At 39.1% G+C, this 19,184-nt stretch overlaps 1 long non-coding RNA gene across 3 annotated transcripts in view; it reads left to right on the forward strand.

Moving 5' to 3' along the window:
- Window positions 1–19,184, forward strand: part of LOC135296077 (uncharacterized) — an 82,339-nt gene that overhangs the window by 54,010 nt on the left and 9,145 nt on the right. The gene's annotated exons all lie outside the window — the stretch shown is intronic.

Genomic DNA, 19,184 nt, shown 5'->3' on the forward strand with positions numbered 1-19,184 from the left:
ATGAGTAGAGCTAAGAGAGCCCAACAAACAGGTCTTACCTGTGGCTGTGTGGAGTTCAACACTTATTCCAATAAAACTTATTTCTGTAAAGAACATCGACAGAAAAGTAAAAACCAGTAAATTTTTGCAGATCTCCAGAATTTTCCCATAGTTGGGCTCTTCTTTTTCTTGGAACTGTTCAGCCCTGCTTTTGACCAAAAACCCAGAAAAACACCGTGAGCTCACACTTGTGGCCCACTGGGGCCTGGGACGTGACATTGCCAGCACAGGAGGGACTGATAAGAGACTGAGCGAGCTGAGCTACACCTCACAAAAATGACTCTGAACCTGCCATCTCTTCATAACAACGAGCCATTTTATTGCTTAAAATGATTGATTTTTTATGCTTGTGAATATTTTGCTTGTTAAATAAACAGGTTTATTTTTCGCTTTTCTCCAAAGAAATATTTTCCTTAACTATTTGGGGAGGGGCCACTTGAATCTGCTTTCTAGAGGGAGCCCTTTGAAGTTTCCTCCCAAATTTGCCCTAAACCAGGACAGTTGTTCTCCTTAAATTATATACAGTGTTTGAACATTTTTGAAATTACATCATGAAATGTACTTTTCATAGTTTCTTCTATCTCTCCCTATTTATAGAAGGAAAACTAATCTGAAACTACAAAGCTGAACTGTTATTTGCAAACCAATAGCAGGCAGAGATGGGATGCTTCCCAGGAGATTCACGCCATCTGAAAAGTCCATTTATTTTTAAGGTACTGCTTAGACTACATCAATGTTCAGCAGAGAGAGATGATCCACCTCAGGGCATATGACCCTCCTTGACAATTAAGTTTTGGCAGGACAAATTGCCTCCTAAAGGTGTCTACATCAGTCTGCTGAATAGGCAGGAAAAACAGAAAATCTGCTAATGTTTGAAGCTTAACTTTCAGATGGCTGCAAGTAAATGAGGGTGAATTATGGCTACAAGGGAAAGTTTGCTATAGCCACCTGTGTATTAAGAGTGATCACAGGCAGTGACATAAGAAACACACAGACCGCAAAATAATGCTCAGACTTTTAGAAGGAAGCAGAAACATCCACATATGCAGGCAGATTCATGTCTTAATTGGGCTCAGGCATGTATGTTACATATATTGCCAAATTTCACATCATTACATATGATTTGTAGTAAAACAGAAATGCCTCAGACAGCAGAATTAGCAATAGACATTACATTTCTGCTTGGGTGGGTAAGAAAATGCTCACCAAGGTTCATAACATGAAGTGCCAGACCTACTGTGACTTAGTGATTCTAAACACTGTGGAAGTTTAATAAAACAGGGAGTAAATTGGCTTATGCCATTGGAGCTGTGCTTTTGGCTACATGACTGAGCATTTGTTTTGGAAGCTGGAGACTCTGGTTTTGGTCCCAATGTTAATTAATTGTACCAGGCATTTGCAGTGCAGTCCACCAAGGAAGGTGTAAGACAATGTCTGGATGTGAATTATTTAAACATTACTGGCTCATCCAAAGGGTTTTAGTGGTCAGGTAATGTCCAGCTGGAGCAGTTAAGGCCTGTGGGTGAAGCCAATTGTTCTGCATTTGTGAAGGACCTCCAAGTGACTCTGTATTGCTCAGACAATTTTGAACATTTTTTTTTAAATTTCATTTTGTAATTTAATTTAATTTTTGAATGTTTTAAAAATCGAACACTTAATGTCATTATACTGCTGCTCTGCTCTGCCAGAACACTCTGTTCATTGGCCACAGTCCGCTCATCCTTGCTTTATCTTATTGGCAAATAATTCTCTTTGAAGCAATGCAAAAGCAAAGTGTTATGTGTAAGTTATCTTAAAATTGAATGTTTCTCTGTAGAAGGAAGATATCAGCTCTCCCTCCAAATGATAAATAGAGAAAAATAGTTTCTGAATGGAAAACCAGAAAAAATCCATCTCTCCAAACAATTACCGGGTAGCTATTTTGGTTTGTGGAGATATCAGTACCTCTTCACATCCTGCTTTAGGACTTCGTTGACTTTCCAGAGCAGGTAACTCCACTTCTCACCCAACACTCCGGACCACTGATGCCTCACAGCCTGTACTGATGGGAGGGTGGTCTGTAAGAGGCACAGAGATTCCCTCTGAACATGAAGAGCAGGACCAGGGCTGTGCTGAAGTGCAGAACATGGTTTGCATCCAGCTGTACTCGCAGGCCACTGATAATGGTGGAGTCAAGGCCACTGCATTTCCCACTTTGAAAGGCAATTTATCAGGTCTGTGGCTGGATTTATTACAGTATGACTGGAGCCATGGCAAGGGGTAGACAGTAGAATAGTATACAGTCATTTTAGTCCTTAGACTACCGTAGTCTTTTGGTGGGACTATGCCACATAACATATTGGGTTTCAAAACTATTCCTTATCTCTTGTTATGACTGTTGAATGGAGGATTGTTGTTGAGGTCCTGTTGAATAGAAGAGCCCGGGAGAGCAAACTGTTGGTAACATGTATTAAACAAAACAAAACAAAACAAACAAACAAAAAAAAACAACAACAAAAACAACAAAAAAAAATATCAGCGTGAACCTAAGAAAGACAAAGCAGTGGAAAGTTCTTTCGTTGGGCCTCAGTTGTCTTCCATGGAACTATAAAGCCTGAAAGAGGCAGCCTCTTTCAGGGGTCTGGCTGCCTCAGGCTGCTGCACAGTCATGGCATCTTTTGGAACATCAAACTGTCTAGTCTGGCTTCTGCTTGGAATGTGACTCCATCTGGTGAGAGCTTGCCAGTCTCCACAGACTGCACAGGGAGCTTAAGGGTCTTCCACAGATCCATTTCATTTTACATTTGTGCTTAAACCCAGTGGAAGCAACTCCAGCTGAAAGATGAGCATGTACTCAGTTGCTGTGACATTCACAGAGGGATGAAGGGAAAATATCTACAGGGAATACGGAAAAGATCAGAATCAAAGTACTTAAATAGCAGGAAGGAAAGAAAATGGTACAGAAATATGACATAAGAAGGGAATGACATTGGAGATACAGATGGAGGGAGAGGCAAGTGTCTTAAAACAGAACATTTAAAAATACACTTCTGTTATTGTTTTGATGATAGTTTCCCATTTTTTCATAAAGCAGAGGATTCAGTGAAGCAGAACTGAGGAACATTTTTTCTACTTCTTGCCTCTCTCTTAAGTTTCAACTTCTACCTGCACTAAGAAGCAAGTAGGTAACTGGTACTTTTGTTCTTGCATATCTTTCCTGTAGAATAAATTCCCATACGTTAAAAGATTTGTTTTGATTTTATATGCTTTAAAGATATTTTCCATCAATACTGTTCACATTTTAATTACAATAATTACATATTTTTCCAATATTTTTTGTGCCTTTGATTATATGCCTAAAAATGTTGCAGCTGTGTTTACCTATATCCTTTTTGTCTCAAGCTTCATCTGAAATGAGAATATCATTTATATATAGCTTTCTACTGGCTTTGTGAACTGTTTTTCACAATACCCCAGTTTAGCTTCATATACATTCACACAAAGGCAAGTACTCAGCTCTCTCAATTTGACTGATTCTGGAACAGAAATCAGAATAGGCAGAAATTCCCAGTGTAAATCGTGTGACTTTACAAGAAAGAGCAAAATAGTTTTCCGTTCGAACAACACAAAAATATGTATATCAGAGAATGCTGCACAAAAAAATTTAAAAAAACAGTGGTGGAAAGATATACCTTTGCCTATTATTATGGAATGGAGGGGGAGATATTAGAAAAAAAAAAGAGTTGAATAAAAACTGAATTTTTATCCTTGCTTCTGGTAGTATATGCAATAACCAAATACTCTTCCATCATCCTTTTTCCAGGGATATTATTTTATCTTCCATGTAGCTGACCTATTTCTCGGAAAGAGGCAAGGTGAAATAGTAATAAAGTTTTGTACAGTTCATGTGGACAAGAGATCTCTCACTCATTATTGAAGCATCCACTACCATATGTGGTCTGTAGAGCAGCCAGACATTTGTGGTCCAGCAGCTGCTAAGGATTTCTGGTGGATTAGGCTTAGAAGTCTCTTCATTGGGAATTGGAAAGGTCTATGGAGTTTCCACAGTGGCTATTGGAATTCCCTTCCTGCATCAAAGAATCCAAAAGGGCATAACTGAAAGCAATTGTTTCATCTAGATTGCTCTGCTGCCAGCTCCTGGAGGCAGCTAGTAGGAAGAGAAGAGCTACTGCTGGGGTGAGGGATTTTAAAACAATTCACCAAAGGACTTGAGAATCACTCTCTATGAAAAGATAAGAATGGAAAACAAAGATAAGCGAGGAAGAAGAGAACAAAACCTAAACAAGGAAGAAAGAATGAACAAAAAAATAAAGAGATGAGTAATAAAAGGTATCCATCAGGACCTCTATGTCCTAAGGCAGATGTAAAGGAAGTTTCCACATTTCCTACTACTATTTTTCATTGAAAACAGTTTGCCAGAACTGGATGTTTTAAGCATGCATTGCCTTCTCCAGATACTCCTGAAACACACAGACTTCATAATCCATTGAACAGCCAAATAATAAACTGAGGGAGGGAGGCAAAGTGTGTAACTGGCTTCATCTTCTCTGTCACTTATATAGCATAGTTGAAGCTTTCTGCTGAAAAGCCAGTGGGCTATGGAGCAGCATCACCTTCCTTTCCGTTGTGTCTGCTGAGTATTGTAATCCTTTCATAAACTTGCCCAGTTTATAATAACATTGTGCATTTTGCTACATTTTCACAATGGACTTCCAAAGTATTTTCCAGGTAAAAAATGCTTAGCAGAGGCTGGGATAATGAGATATTATCAACCTCAAGCACTCGGTAATCATGACACTTAAAAACTGTGAGATTTTTTTGAAAATTATTTTCTGAATTGCATTTCTGTGATGTGATTTAACTTTTGCCACAAATGTGAGGGCTAGAATGGTGCTGGTTTTTTATGAGACATTTGGATTTCCACTTAAGTAGTGCCACTTCATGAGTTACTTTTTTAAGAGAAATGACAAATATTTCAATATTCATACTAAATTGATGAATTCTCTTGACTTTCGAAGACAGCTCAAATTGCTGCATATATTTTGTGGGCAGCCTCTTATTAGCTGATCATTTGCTGTGACAACTGCAATTTTTATTTCTTGGACAGATTTCCCTCTAGACTTTGTAATCTAAATACTGATTTGGCAGTTTATTTTTTAAAGCAAAAATAATTAAATGCTTTTTCCAAGTAACGTAAGTGAAGCTGATTTAAGCCAATGAAGTTACTTTCATCATAAAATACAATGAAAGCATACAGAATTTTATAAGATATCTCATACTCCATATAAAGGCACATCCCAACACTAGATATAGCCTGAGATAATTAATATTGTTCCGCAATTCTGAAATCTGTTTAATTTGCAGGATTTTTTTTTCTTAAATTGGGCTTTGTTTCTGGAACATATATATTTGGTTTATTTCACAGAACACTAGGAAACAGTCAAATGGGAAGAAATCATTCCCATTTTATGACTATGTTTGCTGACTGGAATCAACTCAGTTTGCTCCAACTGAAATTTCTGATGTACTGTGTATTGGGTCAAAAGCATTGTCTGCTTGAGGAGCAAGCCAAGCCCCATAATTTAAGGTGTGAATATTCTTCTTTCAGGAGATCCTTTTACAATCATAGAGTTATTTAGGTTGGAAAAGACCTCTAAAATCATTGTCTCCAGCTGTTAACTTAACACTTCCATATCCATATTCTTATGCGGTCTTTGATTTTTCTGAAATAATTTGAACTTTTGGCTCTCATAGCAAAAGGCACAACATGATGTCTAAGCTCAGAGACCAGTAGAAATACTGTAACTTATGACAAACTGGTTGTAATGATAAAAATGTCCAACAGTTTGGGGGTAGTCCATCTCAGAGCTTCAAAGTTTGAAAGTGTAGATTTTGTGTTATTTTGTTGGGGTTTATTTTAGGAGGTATGTATGAGGAAGAACAGTCACTAACTATGGGTGTCAAGTCATGCTTGGATATCTGAGGGAGAATGTGGACTCCTGATGGTTAAGTGGAGATCCCACACAACTCATCTCTGTTTTCAGCTAGTCTTGGTGCTCCCTGTAGGACAGAGAACTGAGTCAGCATTGACAGCTGATGGGTCTGAACACTAAACCTCCTTTCTTGCATTTTCACTCCTAAGGACCTGAGGTGGAATTGTTTTGAGTTTTAGTCTTGGCTACTTTATATGATTCACCTCAGTAAAAATTAAATCACCTAAAGGCCTTACTATAGAGCAAGATGATTAAATTTAAGCAGCAGAAATGGGAAAAGTTGACCTGGTGTCTTCCTCTAGAGGGGCAGCTGGGTTGTGTGGGGCGTCAGGCACAGCATCACTAGCTGGGCATGGGAGGGTACTGTCCTGCTCTGCTCTGCACTCAGCCTCACCTTGAGTGCTGGGGGCAGTTCTGGGTGCCACAGTGTAAGATATCAAACTATTAGAGGGTGGGGCACGGAGATGTTGAAAGATCTTGAGGGGTAGGGGTAGCCATATGAGGAACAGCTGAGGTCACTTGGTCTGTTCAGCCTGGAGAAGAGGAGACTGAGGGGAGTCCTCATTGCAGCTACAGCTTTCTCATGAGGGGAAAGGAAGGGGCAGACATTGTGCCTTCTCTCTGGTGACCAGTGATAGGACGTGAGGGAATAGCCTGAAGCTGAGTCAATGAGGGGTTGTTATGTTGGATTTTAGAAAAAGATTATTCACCCAGAATTTGGTTGGGCACTGGAACAGGCTTTTCAGGCAAGTGGTCACAGCACTAAGCCTGACAGATCTGAAGAAGGATTTGGATAATGCTCTTGGACACGTGGTGAAACTCTTGAAGCTGTTCTGTGCTATGCAGAGTCAGGACTTGGGCTCAATGATCCTTATAGGACCTTCCAACTGATCCTCTTCTGTGATTTTGTTGTTCTGTGATTCTGTGAAAGGGGGTTGTTGTTCAGCTCTGTGTGTTTCAGCAGTTTTCATTCACTGCGCCTGAGAGACAGTTGTGTCAGACTTGTAAGCTTGTGATTCAAAAGTTTTCTTAAGAGTGACTGCAATATTCAGTAAACATATAGGCATAAATGGCCAATATTGCATATTGATGGTCTTGAAATATTTATCTTCATTAAATATACTAGGTTCACAAGTAGAATATATGTTTATAACTATAGTATTATGAAGCATCTGAGGACTCTGTTGTCTCCTTCAGCTGGATCAAAGGTATTCAGAAGCCACATTGTATTGTCTGTGGCAGTGCTCCAGCCTCAGTGTTTTCAGTAGGTTTTCTGGGGCAGGGCCAAGACGTTGTTACAGTAGAAGAAATAAAACTTCCACTGGATCAGAAGGACTAAGAGGAGTGAAAACTCTGGAAACCTTAATTTCATCAAGAAACTAAGCTGAGAGATTTCTAAAAAGATGCAGGCAGAAAACTTTCTAAGTCATTATTTAGGATTTGACATCATATCTGGTACAATTTAAAACAGTTGTACAGCTTGAAACAGAATTTTTCACTTTTTGAACCATAAAGCTACTGTTCAACACTTCTGGTGAATTAGGAAGTATTTTGGCCAACCATTGGACATTCCTGTTGGTCACCACATATCCTATTGGCCCACACTTTTACTGAACACAAAGGTGACATAATGACTGATTATTACACTTCACTAGACTTCTGCTGATCATTAACACAACATCTTGGCCTGCTGATGGTACACAGAGCACAGCTTGGCCACTGTAGGAGCAGAACAGAATCCAGTATCTGACAGAGGAAAAGGGATAGGAGTGTGTGGAACAGGCATTTCTATCCAGGTTGTTGTTCTAACAGGCTGTGAGAGGTGAGAGATGTTATCTTCTGGTGGCCTCAGCAGTCCACTTCAGCAGCACACAGCAGCATACAGCAAGTCACAATGCAGGTAATTACAGTACTGCTAGCATTCCTTGGTAATCACATATCCCTCTCCTCTCATCTCATTCACAAGTTATCTTGATATCTTGGTGCTGAATATGGGAGAATTTGGTTCAGACAAATATTTGAACCTCTGTAAAATGTAATGCTCATTTTCAAGAGTCAAAAAAGAGGAAAAACATAACGGGAAACAGGAAAGGAAGACCATTCCAAAGGAGAGACCATGGACAGCATCTCTACACCCAAATTACTTTCTAGTCTACAAGGAAGTGGAAGTGGAAGGAGTATTTTTTTTCGGTGACTTCTTCTGCTACAACAAGCCAAACACCTTTCACAAAGAGCACTTCAGTCAGTTCCAGAGATCTCTGTCATTGTAAAGAACATTCTTCAACCAATCTGTGTAAGCAAAGGAACTCTTTTCAAACATTGAAGTCACTAGTGACCAGGAGTAACCTATCTGCTTGATTTTAAGTTTAGAAAACTGATAGAAGAAGAAAACTATTGTTAAGAAACAAAAAGTATATTAGCAAAAAAAGAAACAAGGTCAGGAGAAGGACATTACAAGGTCTTTGCCTTCTCCTAACAGCTATGGGAATTACATAGAAATATCATGTGCTAATGATGTTAACAAAAGCCAGACAAATAATACCAGGACAGCTCTGCTCCTGAAAACCTAGAGGTTTATGGAGGTTATGTTTGGAGCACTGTTATGTGTGGTTATGTGTGAAGTCTCAATCAAATTAAAAATAGTAATCCCAATCAAGATGCCAGACACATCAGGGTAGAGAACCCTGAATTTGCAAATGAATGTTGTGAAGGAAAGCAGTAAGATTTGAGCCAGGGTAAAGAACATTAATGGGCCTTGACCTGTTCTGGTTTCTGAGTTTACAATGTCACCACCCTTCCTAATGGAGGAGAAGGAAACCAGAGCTGATAAGAGGGTTTCTCTTACAGCTGAGAGTGTACATTGTTGGAGGACTCCCACAGGCCTCCAGCACCTGGATGGCCTTGGCTTTCAGCTGCTGGGCTCACAGAAGAAGAAAGGACAAAGTTAGGGCTCAGTTTGTGATCAAGGATGGACATCCCTGCAGAGTCCCTCTTGCCTAGGTTTCAGCTTTCAGAAGGTCCATATTTGAAGTAGACAGGATCATTTTCAGTCGAAAAGGAAAGGTGGACACATTTTTAGAATGCAGCTGGCCTTAGCTATTTTAGACATTTACTTTAGTGATGAATTGCAGCCCAGCATCTCCCTTTGTTGGTTGATAAGAAGCTAACTCAGATTTTAGATGTTTAAGTTGTTCACATGAAATCTGATCCCAAGACAGAACTGGCATTATAAGATGTATTTGTCATTTGAAATGTGGATCATGCATGTTGTATGGGCTTTCCAATGTCCATTTTTGTGCTTCTTGCCCTTAAAAATCATCTACCATGAACATTTCTGGTCCACATTTTTCAGCTTTTCTTCTGTGTTGTTCTCTTACTTTTTTCCCCTCCAAAATACTCATGCGCTTCCACTCTTGACTACTTTTTTTTTTTTTTAACAACACTGTCCTTATTCTTCCCCTTCTAAAGTAAATTGAATGATCAGTATGCAGGGGCGAAAGGAGAAGGTTTTCTTTTGATCCAGCAATCGACTCCTCTAGTTTCTTCTCTTGTATCTGGCTGCATGGGTCAGAGAGACATGGCTTGCTTTGTGTTTCTACAGTGCCTGGTACAATGGAGCCTGCTCCATGGCCAGAGCTCTAAGGCACAATGGTTGTACAAAGAACATGGGAATAATGAATAGCAAATGAAGTAAGAGCTAAGTAGAGAGCTATGTTGAGGTAGAGAGGGGTGCATGGGCAGTAATATGAGAGAAGGCCAGAAACAAAGAGATGGGGAGGAAGAACCAGAAGATACAGTAAGAAACATTCGAGACTGAGGGTTAAAAGTTCAGTGTCACAGGAATGGAATTGAAATGGAAAATAAAAATCGAATGTGAAAAAGGGTACTAGAAGAAAATAATAATGAAAGGTGAATAACATGAGAGTAGTACAGAAATCCCCAGAAGGATTAAAAACCTCTTAAATATTCAGGAGAAAATGGAGGTAAGAGGGTCAGGAGTCAAAAAACCAGAGGCAAACAGGATAAAAAAGGCATGATAGGCCTTGGGATAAAATAATTGAATCCAGTCCCTTAAGAGCACAATGTTCTAGGCTTACTTTTTTCTCCTTTCTTTTTTCTTTTTTTTTTTCAAAATTTATTTTAATTTTAATTTTTATTTATTCAAAGCTTCTTGCAACAGTATCTTTATCAGCTTATTTTCCTAAGGTGATTAAATATCCCCTTTTTCCACCTGGTTGGTCTGCAGTTTATATTCAGAAATGACTGGGTGTTAGTGGGCAAAGATAAAATCCACGTGATGAATTTTTCAGCCTGAGAGTGACAATGTTCTGTCCTGCCATGTCAGCCAGAGCCTGCCCTTGGATGCTCAGCTCTCACTAAGCTGCATGTGTACAGCTGAGGGTAGGGTTTAGTCCTGCTTTCCAGCATACAATTAACACAGAAGGTCTATACATTATCTCATCTTGCATTTTTATTATTTGCAGCTTATTGTTCAACTGAGCATGTATCATTGGTTAATTAATGCTGCCAACACTCTGCTCCACTAAATGATTGTTTAGCCTAGAGTGGAATAAAATACTACAATGACTAATACAGTATCATTATGTAACAGAAAATTAAAAATCTGATAATTTGATTGGAAGTCTCAGGTGAGTTTTTTGTATAAAAGTGTTAACCTCAAGTAGCTATAAACAGGTAAATGTTTTATTCAGCTGACTGATAAGGAATAAATGCTTATGATATAAATTATGTATAATTAATACTCCTGGGATAAAAAAATGTATGCTAATGGGTTGTCAGTTAATTAGGAAAGGAATATGAGGTAAACAAAGGTGATTAGACTATACCCTGGGACTATAAACAGAAATTGTGCCTTAAATAATCTGTAAAAAAACCCTCACACATTAAACAGCAAATACTTCACTTTTAATTCAGAGCAAAAACATAATGCTTTATGGAGAAAGGCACAGAGGAGATGTTAAATGAAGAAGCAGCCTGTGATAAAAGATCTAGAGGCTGCTGAGTAACTCACCTTCCCTGTTCTGCTTTACCTTGGTTTGTATATTGTCTTGGTCTTTCCTCAGGTAAAAGAAGGCTGAAATAAGATTTGGAAAAAATATGGCAAATAATGTGCTGGAGGACCAATTTTAGCTCATAAAAATGACAGCTCTTAATGGCTGGTCTTAAATCTGCAACATGGGAGATGTTCCCCAAATCAGTTTATGCTTCCAACCTGCCCTTTGACTCACTGATCCTCTTTGCTTCTGCCAGTATCTTTATGTGATAAATGAGACCATTCTCTTTCCTGCCATTGTATAATTTCATTTGCAGTAGACATTTGAAATATCTTCCCATGAAACAGAACTGAAGTAGAGAAAGACATGACAGAGATGAATGCTCATTACAATCTCAGCCAAGTCTTTCCTTTATATTAGAAGGGGACACATCTGCATTGCTTTCCAAAAACAGCCATCTTGGACAAAAACGAAGATTCATCTCCCCTGTGCCTTGTTTAGGACAGCAACAAAAAGCAGCTATCAAGGGAAGAGTTTAAGAATGAAACAAATACATATGACACTCACCTAGCCTATATATTACTGTCCTAGCCTTCAAACACTTACAGCTCGTGGGCTTCCTGGCCTGGATATATATGCTAATCTCCAATGAATTTATTCTTCATCATTCTGGCCATTCCTCCTTTGAATGTATGTAAGCAGTAGCTATTCCTGAGGCCATCCAAGGAGAATGGCGAGACCAACAACAAAGCCACCAGAAAATGCTGAGTAGAATCAGTACAAGACACTCCCTGCAATGCCATGCAAACTAGAGTGCCATTGCCTAAAGGCACATAGTGTTATTATGGGTTGCAGAGGGAAGGGAATTTTTGGATTGTTTAAAGCTTACTTGAAGTTGGACTGGCTAGTGGGTAGGAGAGGTCTCAGTGCCAACCACTGGAATGAGAGGCTGTCAACCTGAGGGGCTCAGTGATCCCCATTCCAGAGACTGTCTAAGAACAGCTGCTGGGGAATCTCAGACTGGGGGTTACCTACTCCACCAGTGGATTTCCACCCAGATATGTAGGGAAGATGAACAGGACTGAGCCTCTGTGCTGTTCAGGTGTGTTGAGTGGAATCTGTGCTTGCGTGGGTGTTGTTAAAGGCACTGTTCTCTGTGCTGATCTGTGGGGCCAGCCATATGTCTGTGTGCTTGTGCCTTCTGGGAATACATACCCAGCAGCCTTGCCACTGGCCAGACCTGGAGACTCGCTTCTGTGGCAGCCTTGCATCCATGGGGACAGGAGTGGGGCAAGAGGGGATCCCCATGGGCAACAAAGCCACTGCATTTTGTTGCCTATAACAGTACACAGCTGCAGTCCACAGCCTGCCACAGAACAATTTGATGCCCGGGGGAGTTGCACAGGTCAGACATGCACTGCTGACTGCTGTTTCTCCTGAATTGCTCTCCTCCTACCACATTTGACAGCCCCAGGTTCATTTCTCAGAAGAGACAGTGAAAGTTGGCACCTACCTCCTCTCTATGTGTCTCTCATGAAAGTTCATGCAAGCAGTGCTCTGAGAAAGTTATCAAACTGGAGGGATCACCACAACACAGAGCCCTCTGAGAGTCACCACCTGCTTTCTGCAGCAAACTGCAATTACAGTGGTGGCTATGGTCCAGATGGACAGAGCTTCCTCCTGCAAAACACCCTCCCTTTGGAAAGTCAGTTGAGTTGCCTTAAGAACACTTTTTGGAGCTTTTTAAATGACTGTAAGGGAGTCTAATGCTGCCACATTTTTAACTATATTCTTCAGGTCTCATGAGATGGACTGAATCAGGTCAATGTTGTTTTCTTAAGGTGCAAAAAAGAATTCTTCCGTCCCTTACACAATTTAGTCATAAAACTGACAAGAAACCTTTTGCAAACATGTTTATCCTGCAGGGTGTGTCATTATCAGTTTCTCAGTGAATTAAAAATATAACTTAAAAAAATCATTGTGGAAATAAGTGCCTAGTTTCTCATAAAACTCATCTCTATAGAGTGGTGTAATTCCTAGTGAAGTGGCTTGGTAATTTTGGGTATGTTTTCTTATACTCAGGATCAGTTCAGGAAATGCATAAATTAGATCTCCAGTGTATACTTGATAGTTATGTGGGGGAGTAGCATGGGCTGGAGTTGTGGAACTGGACCTGAGGATGACCTAGCACTGGCTGTGCCCTCACCCACAGGGCACAGTCGCAGGGTGCTGGTAACAGGGTCCATTGGCACACTCCAACACAGAGAGCAGTGAATCAGGGCCAGAGAAGGGACTCCAACCAGCACTGAAAGGAGATGGAGGTAGAGATGGGGCTAGAAATCAGTGCTGCTGCACCATCACTGGGATGGGGACTGAAGGCCCTGGGAGGATGCAATGAGGTCCTGAGCAGAGGGGAATAAAATCCAAGAGAGGTTAGGATGGGACACTGCTGTTTGTGCCCTCAGAGCCTGGCAATTATATATTGGATGATTGCTTAAATTATGTGGGATAAAGAAGTGCCATAAATTTATTATTAGTGGTAATATTTATATCCCTGTACCACCTACACAGAGTAGCAGACAATAACCTTTCCCAAGCGTAGTAGGAGAAGTGATATCTGAATGACGAAGGGTAAAAGACATCCAAATATATGCATTTTCCCTGAGATTTTATGCACACAAGAATAAAATCAAGTTTATGATGGCCTGGGTCAAGGTATTTTTCAAGATATTGAGTTTTGTCTTTAGATATGGTGATCTCACTATTATACAGACATCCACAGACTGTGATATAGCAAAAGATGTCTGAAACAAAAGAGAATCTCATGAAGGCAACTAGCTTTGCTGTATGGTGCAGATATGGCCAAATACCTGCATATATTTGGGCTATCTGAAAATACTATTTGATTTCACCCAGGTATCAAGCTACCACATGAAGTATCTGAAATAAAAAGTCTTTCAAGTGTAATATATGACCCCTTCAGCTCCTTTTAATGCATGGAAGATAAGAAAATACTTTCTGAAGGAAACTTTTTAAGACTTGTAAACATAACTGAAAATATAGAAGAGGATATCTGACAGCAGGATCTCTTCAAGTTCACATTTTGAATTATCTCAGCACCACAAATTAATTGTGCATTTCCAAGATTGTTTTTGCACAATTTATATGTCAGTGACTAAGACCATATCCATTTTCTTTCTCTGGATAGGCTGAAGATGGGAAGCACAAAACATTTTGCCAGCCTTAAATATGGAAGTTTAAAATTACCAAATGTAAAGCTCTAGCAGTGGGCTTTTAATTTGGCTCAAGCTTTCAGAGTCTGGCAGGCTGATGAAGTGCAATTGCCATGGGTGAAAGCAGAGCATCAATTAACAGACACATGCGAGGTTGGCACCTACCAAAAATTCACCCTGAAAGATTTAAAGACAAATAACTCAGTGATCAGACACACCTGGAAATCTTGGAACAAACTTCACAGAGTTATGAAAATTAAACCCACTAAAAACTTCCAGTTGAGTATCTGGAACAATGCTATGTGGAGGCCAAGGAGGAAAATGATACTGTGTATTACTAATTGTAAATAGCAGATTATTTATGGAGCAGATTTTAAATAAATTTCTAGTGATACAAAAGACAGTAAGCATTACAGGTAAAGAGCACAATAGACAGTCTTTTGCAAAAAAAGTTCTCTGAAGACCCAAAGGGTCTGAATCAAAGATATTGATGTCTGTAAAAGTTTTTTCCATTTACTTCAAAGTGCTTGGAATCAGACTAACAGCTTAAGAAATCAGATTAAAGCCTTCACAGATGTACTTGGGTCTCTGGCTTCCCAGATGAGTTCAGCCTATATTTAAAGGCATTTTACCATTGAATAAAAGGTAATAGTAAAAACAAATACTTACAAATACTTGGTGTTTGCCTTAAGTTGTTTCAGGATGTAAATCTGTTTAAAAACACCTAATCAACTCTTTTTTTTTTAAGTGTCTTTTGAAGGCTTTGGGTTCACAAATGAAATTCCCTAAGTAGAAATAAGTCAGCTCTGAGAAGTGTGGAAATGCTGTCCTCACTGAAGTGAATAACTTCTCCCCACCACCAGGTCTTGTGCATTTTAGTCATATGTTTTAGATAGTATATTAGGAAAACTGTAAGAAATTAAAATGTACTTTCAGAGAACATATTTATATGATCAACTTTCTGGTTATCAGAAGAAAGTTTCTGTGGATGAATTATTGAAAGGCCAAGCATAGAAAAATGTCTATTCCTGATGAAAATGTTACCAGACTATTGATTGTTCCTTTGATGAAAATGCAGAAACTTCTTCATTATGAAAGACAATACAATCTGTTACAGGCACTGATATATTTCAAGGTTTTAAAATTGCTTTCTGATTGAGTCAGTGTTGCTTGGGCTCCAGTTCAATAAAGCACTTCAGAGTGTATCAACCTTTAAGTTTGGCAGGGTTTAGGTGCCAGTTACTTGATCTTAATCACGAGCCATTAAATAAATGCTTAAACGCTTAGCTGAACAGTGCTGGTTTTAAAGCACATTAGGTTGAAAGAAGCCCCAAGAATGTATCCTTTTCATACTGGTCTTCTCCCTCTTGCTTTGCTGAAAAACCCCTCTGGCTTACTTTTCTCAGTCTCTCCTCTTTTTAGAATGGCTGTATTCACCAGCTGTCTGAGATATTAAAAAGTTTTGAGGGACTCTGCACTAAAAGAGCCATGGCCTTCACTGCCTTCCTTGGGTTACAGTGCTGCGACCTTCACTCCTTCTCAGCATTTTCACTGGCTTACAAACCTGTTCACATAAGATGAACACAGGTTGTTTTTATGCTGTATTTAATTAAGTGTATACAGGTGCTTTTATCTATGCAACAAGTTGGAAATTCAAGTTTAGGAAAATCTACTCAGAGCTGAACCCATCAGGAATATATTTTGTAAAAGAATAATTGTGACCATTGTTTCAGTATTAATTTTAGCCTGGCAATGCTATGTATATGATATTGAAGATTAAATTCATGCTATCAAATCTCTAGCAAATTCTGGATTGGCTGTATTATTTGAAGTTCCTCAATGTGTTATGGTTGAGATGGTTTGAATTCTCTTTAAATTAATTGCTCTGAGCAGAGTCTCTTAGGGAAACTGAAGATGACAATATTTGAGACATTTTAGACATAGATAAATCTGTCATTTCCAAAGTAATTTTTTGAGAGGGCCAGAGATTTGTGGAAGGCTGGTATGTTATAGCTGAAAGTATGGAAGGGCGCTGCCCAGGTAGGCACAAACAGGTGCAACCTTCTTGAAGTCAGGAAAACTATTCTGATTTGAACCAGCTGAGATCTTGCTGTATGTAGTTTGGCTAAGGAGACACAATTTGTTCTGGCCCAGAGATTCAATTCTGACTTTGAAACAACTTTTTTTGGGTAGTAGAAACCAGGTGTTATTTCCAAAAGGGCTTTGGATTTCATCTGTACTTAGTCATGCTGTATTTGAGAATATCTCTCTGCTCTTTTCTTGGATAGGTCTAATAATTAATACTCTGAAATAAGAGGTGGTTTTCCATTCTTCAGTTTCTTTAGCTGCATAGGTATGGTATGATCTGTGCCTGTCTTTTATTTGTAGGTCTGCTTTAGGAGAAGGGAGAAATTAAAGGAAGAATAAACATGGGGTAGGAGCAACAAAATAAAAGAATATTTAAATGATTTCAAATGGATTGTAAAGTGTTGAATCATAAAGGATTGGCAAAAAAGCCCTCTCCTCATGCGGTCTGGCTAATATTAGGAATTATTGCCTCAAACTCTGCAGGTGTGGATCCATTTCTTTCATTGCTAGCAAATGGGGTTGCAACTGCCTTTGACAATGTAAAAGCTGCACAATCCATGTGCCCCAGGGCAGACAATGATGTTGGTGAGATGCTGATTTTAGGATAGAAAATTACAATGGTTATATAGTAAACAGCACCTGGAAGTTTACTAATGATTTTTTCAATTAACAGCAGCCCTATGGTCTGATTATTCATGCATGCTCTCTATGAAAGGAAAGAAAAGAGGCAGATGTTAAAAAGAATCATTGGTGAGGGATATTTTTAATTTTTTTTGTAACTGGAGGTACAGCCTCCTTCCTGTTATCACTACTTCTGATAATGAGATGCCAAAACTAGTAAATTAAAAGTTTTTAAGGAATTTTAAAATGTTTAGACTGTTCTACTCTCCCATTAACTCCAAATACTCACATAAAGTGCATGAAAATGGACAAGTATGTGCATATGTGTGTATGGATATTTAAGCAGACTATTCTCTGCCTGTGGCTTGATATGTTGTTTTGGCATCCAAGTAAGAAAAAATAAAAACATCCCACCAAAAACTGCATGGCCATGCAGTTCTTCAGCTTTACTGGATCATCTATGATAATAATGGCTGGATCTCTCCCCTTAGAAGTCCACCAGGTGTGCACCTGCCAGGTTAGTTATTTTAGAGTGCTGAGATTTAAAAACACTCCACCATCTGCAGCATAAATTTAAAAGTACAGTAAGGCATACTGGTACCTCATATATTTTCTCTCTCTCTAGTCATCATTTATTTTCACAGCTGTTCTCGACCCACTGCCAAGCAAAGGCCTCTTCAATTTCTTTTCTATCATATTGAGGCATAGTCAGTATCTTAACAAAGAATGGGTGAGGCAATGACCATAAAATACAACCTCTCTTTTCCTTTAACCCTTTGTAAATCGCCACAACTAAATCTTTTGGAAGCCTCTGAAATGGTCTCATCTTTTCACTGCAATAAGCTGTTGCACATTATTCTTACAGGACTTCCAGCCTGATATTGCTAATCCAAGAAATTATTGAAGACATTCTTAGGAAACTTTGGATGTTCATGCTGATATGTCAGGACCCTGCTCTTCTGGGGTTTGTTGGTCACTGATCTTGTGTTTGTAAGGGCAGGTAAAACCATGCATGTTTTGTTCTTATCTCTGGTCAGACAGATCATACAAAGGTGTAAAACACCTTGCCGTGGGGTGAAGTTGATAATATGGTGAATATGAACTTGAGTAAATCCATTCTCTGAACCAAGGCCAGGGCTGGACACAATATGTACTGCTGTCTGTATAGACTCCTGGTTTGCAAGAGAAAAAATTAAAATTTACAGATTGAAATTTACCTATTGCTTTTCTGGTTTGTGTCCAGAAGAAGCAAGTGAGACTGAAGTTATTTTTTTTAGTACTAGCTAAGTGATTGCTGGATATTTCAAGATATTTCTGAGATATTTGCAATGCTGGGTTACTGCCTCTAGTGTTGGAAACAAAGTTGTCTTGGACCTGTCCAAAACCTAGCTGAGAAAGATGTCAGGCACTAGCCAAGGAATCACAGAAAACACTGTACCAGAACAGGTTGATGAGCTGCAAGGCAGGATTCACCCCCATTACCCTGCTGAAAGGGCAGCAGTGATGAAGTGGTGTCCTGCTGAGTGGGACATGGGTCTGACATGGCACAGGATCCTCCTGTGTTCTGAAAATCCTTGCCTGGGCAGTTATCTGCAACTGCTGTGATTCAGCACAGGGAAAGGGCTGGTGTTGAGCAGGTAACACTATGCTTTGTCTTCATGTTTTTGATATAGAAAAGAAAATATTTTTTTTAGATTTCTTAATCTCCTTACTTTAATAGACATTTTGGCTCCCTTATTACCCTGGAATCCCTTGGGTTTTTAATTTCTTATCTAAATTAGGACACTTCACATTTTCAGGTTTAACTTTCACGTGTGTTTACAAAATGCAAACATTATTATCTATGTAATCTATTATTTGTCTACCTAAACCTTCTCAGGAACAATCTGAGGATATGAATGCATATCTGAGAGATGTTGTCTTGCAAGTGAGAATGTCTGACATTGTTAATAAAGTCAGCTGTAATAGTTCAGGTATGCAAGTACTTGTCCAGTCATTGGACAGGCTCTTTTTCAGTTAAATTTGGGTGCTATTCTGGCCAAGGGCATCATGTTTTTGTGAGCTGAATATAATGCACATTGTGTCTATCCAAGTACACAATTCATCCTGAAAAAAGGCTGAATAATATTAACATAAAGATACTGAGACATGTAAATACTTAGACTTTAATTTGCATAATCCAGTTAAACTGGAGA

This window comes from Passer domesticus, chromosome 3 (assembly GCF_036417665.1).
Source record: "Passer domesticus isolate bPasDom1 chromosome 3, bPasDom1.hap1, whole genome shotgun sequence".
In the NCBI taxonomy this organism is placed as follows: domain Eukaryota; kingdom Metazoa; phylum Chordata; class Aves; order Passeriformes; family Passeridae; genus Passer; species Passer domesticus.